Source organism: Octopus bimaculoides, chromosome 9 (assembly GCF_001194135.2).
Source record: "Octopus bimaculoides isolate UCB-OBI-ISO-001 chromosome 9, ASM119413v2, whole genome shotgun sequence".
Lineage (NCBI taxonomy): Eukaryota > Metazoa > Mollusca > Cephalopoda > Octopoda > Octopodidae > Octopus > Octopus bimaculoides.
In genome coordinates this window covers 70,440,850-70,444,353 of record NC_068989.1, presented here as the reverse complement: position 1 = coordinate 70,444,353, position 3,504 = coordinate 70,440,850, and the positions used below count along the sequence as shown (strand labels likewise).

General features: G+C 29.2%; 1 protein-coding gene across 12 annotated transcripts in view; it reads left to right on the top strand.

Moving 5' to 3' along the window:
* Window positions 1-3,504, top strand: part of LOC106881648 (uncharacterized) — a 78,716-nt gene that overhangs the window by 9,055 nt on the left and 66,157 nt on the right. For 6 of the 12 annotated variants that reach the window (XR_001410881.2, XR_001410880.2, XR_008264915.1 and 3 more), the window contains exon 1: window positions 1,248-1,413. The exons of 2 other annotated variants lie outside the window; for them this stretch is intronic. The gene's annotated coding sequence lies outside the window, so the exon portion shown is untranslated. Of the gene's footprint in view, window positions 1-1,247; window positions 1,414-3,504 lie in introns of those variants that run through there. 4 more of the 12 variants (XM_052970753.1, XM_014932111.2, XM_052970754.1 and 1 more) reach the window with 2 other exon arrangements.

Genomic DNA, 3,504 nt, shown 5'->3' with positions numbered 1-3,504 from the left:
ATATTTTATATGTATGTATAAGTGTTATACACTGAGGAAAAGTCACTAGGTGGTTTTCCAGCAGTGTATAAGTCGTATACACATTATATAATATTTGTAGTCTAGGACATTTTTACTCACGCTGACCACTGGTAAAAAAATTAACATTTAATTTTTACCCTATATTTAAAATATACATATATGTATATGATATTTAGTCAGCAACTGTTGAGGGAAAGCGGAGCTTGTCTGCGCCCGTTGTGTCTTTTTGTGTGAATTCCTTTGCTGTGCCCCCCTGCACCACATTTTCGTTACACACATATAAATACGCACACTTAAAGTGTATAAAATTAAAACTTTCAGAAGTTATATCATTATATAAAAAAAATACTATTTTCTATGTCACACCTTTTTCCAACGGTCCTTATTAAGCAGTTAAATATCTCATTTTATTATCACAACGCACTGTCATAAGGCGGCTGAATTGAAATAATAAAAAATGAAAAAAAAACAAACAATTTAATAAAGCTTAGAATAGAAGAAATATCACACTACGATAGAATGTTACTAATATTTATCCTTGAAATCTTATTCAAAAGACGATTTTGGAGATGGGGAAAACTATATATATATATGACATAGGTTGTTTACTCAGACTCAAGTAAATAGAAGGGCGCGTGTCCTGATATTTAAAATAACCTAGTGGTTCCCTAAATACCGAACCAGGCTGCTGTTGTTCTCATAACAGCCATTACACATCTCATTAAGAAAGGCATTAACGCTACAATATCATATTCTTCCACATAAATGTGGTTGAGTGCCTGCATTATAGAGAAAGTCATACTTTACATAGATTTTTCTTTTTTTTTTTAATATTTCGTTAGATTTGTATTTTTAATGTTAATTTTTTTAAGGAACAAAGTAATTTTTCAATAATTTTTTTAATGCATTAGTTATAATGTAAATTTTTATTCTGAAAGAATGTTTTTCAAATATAAAATTCTATTGCGCTAAATTCTGATCATCCTCTTTCACTAAAAATCAAAGGTATCACGTGTCTTCTAGGCCATTGTATCTGACAGCGTTTGTAAAGCAGCAAATAATTAGGATATGAAAAATTAGATAATATCTAACAAAATATTAAATACCTACTCGAAATTATTAATTTAAATATTTAAAATAAACAAGTATATATGTAAGTGAAATATTTCCATCTCGTATTTTTTCTTTTCGTTTATTTAAAAAAAAAACACAACCTTCAAATTCGCTGCGGAAATCTAACGTGTTAGCCGTAATCTGCATTAGTCTTAAACGAAGCTGATGGTTAGTGCAGAACGTAATTTTTTTAAAAGCTTTATTTCAACTTTAAACTGGACTACATGTAAGAACTGCCATTCAAGTAATTTCTTTTGAGATCACTTTATTTATCATAAGGTACTTTGTGTTCATTTGTTCTGTTTTGTTTGTTTTTAAATCATTTTTTTGTTACCCTCGTCGAGTTTAACTTTTGTCCTGAAGCGAGGAACGACCAGAAATAGATTTTAATATGGCCGAAAAAAAAAAAAAAAAAGCCCGTATACAATGGAATCGAATATGTTGGTGTGAAATACACTGTTTAAAACGTTAGATTTATTTTTCCTTACATCATGGTGCACCTTTCTGTTATATATACATAATATATATATTTGAATTCATACCATCAGCCGCTCGTCTCGGCAGCTCTCTCTCTCTAGTGATTATATATCTTAATATGGCTGAAACCTCTATACTTTCATATTCATATATTATTTACTTTTAAAGGCAAACTTCGCTGGGTTTTCATGAAAGTATAACGAAAAAAATTATATTCTTCAACTATATAGCGTCATTGAATTTCTTAGAAACTATTTTTGATCTGAACTATATAAATGGTTTTATATATAAGCTGTTCCTTGCTAGATGTTATGTTGGATGCAAATAATAAGAGTAAAGAGGAGCTTGTAACGCCATTTTGCTTTCTTGATTCCGTTTTTACAAAGAATTTTAAATTAAAATAATAAGCACGTGTTTGTGATGGAAATGCAAGACTTTTTGTTTGTTTGTCGATCCGTCCCTAACTGTATAATTAAATTATTTGATTTTTAATCATAAACAAGTTAATATACTCCCCAACAGTTTAGTGTATAAATATTTCTTTCGTTATGACATTGGTACAAACATTTGTGACATTTTTCCATCACCGTCGACTATTAAGGTATATTATTTTATGGAAAATACTTAATTTTTTTTTGTTTGTTTTCAATATTTAAAACGTTTTAAAGTAGTTGAGGTATTCATCTTGTTTGAAAAGATAAAAATTATACATCTTAGCTTTTCTTTCTGCTTCACAATGTTTATTATTATCTACGGTCAAGTAATTAAAAATTCGTTGCTTAAAAATATATTTGATCACTCATTCATTACTTTAGCAAAAAAAGATCCTTTAATGAAACTAATTACGGCAAATACTCCTATGGTGGAGTATATGTGATTTAAAATGTGCTTCCTTTATTATATAAATGCCATCCATAAAATTCTCATATATCACCTTAAAACTATACTATAATAGAGTATGGATAAATGTACACGTTTAGATAAATTTAAAATGAATCCCTTCGGTTAATTGTTAATGATTACTTCCTTTAGGCTTTATGATTTAATGTATCGAATTAGGATTAATAGACTAAACATTACAACAAATGCAGACTAGTTTTGGTTAAAGATTGCCCGAATACATGCGTGACAGGGTATTAAATAATTCCAGGAACGAGATTGCAATAATCATATTCTTTCCTCATAGATTTATATAAAACCTATTAAACCTTGTGTTTGGTCTAAATTTATTTTCCCTGTATGATTATGTTCGTAATATTTTCCTCTTTATGTTCTAAAAATGGTGAGTTTCGTTTTTTCCCCCCCCTTTTAATGGCGCTTTGAAGTTTGGTAATCGACAATATATCTATATACATATCTGTATGTTTTCATAGAATTAGTCACGTTAAACACATTGCAGAGGTATTTTTTTAATATGACCCATCTTAAAAATAAGTTACAATCATCTAATCTTTTTCTCATATCTAAAATAATTTTTTTTATTCTGCCTACTAAAAGGGTAAATAGAAAGGTCTTTTTATTCTCCATTAGTATTTAAATAACAACCATATCTCCCAAAAGTTATTGACCTGTTTATTTTGTTGCTTGCCATGTAATATTGTAGCTTGATACTAACTTGCAGTGTAGGTGGGTGGAGGGCTGCTTATTTAAAAAAAAAATTTGTTGTCTATATGAATTCTCATACTAAGTTCATTCACCTCGCTGCGCTCTATTCGAGAGAGAGAGAGACAGAGACATAGTGGGGTTGGTATACTCTGTTTTGGTTCGTGCTACCACCTTCTGTTTAGCAACGCTAAAGCATACTTCTTGAAGATGGTTTGTAGACCTGTAATAATTGTCAAAATAAAAAAAAGATCACCAATATATATATATATATATATATATATATATATA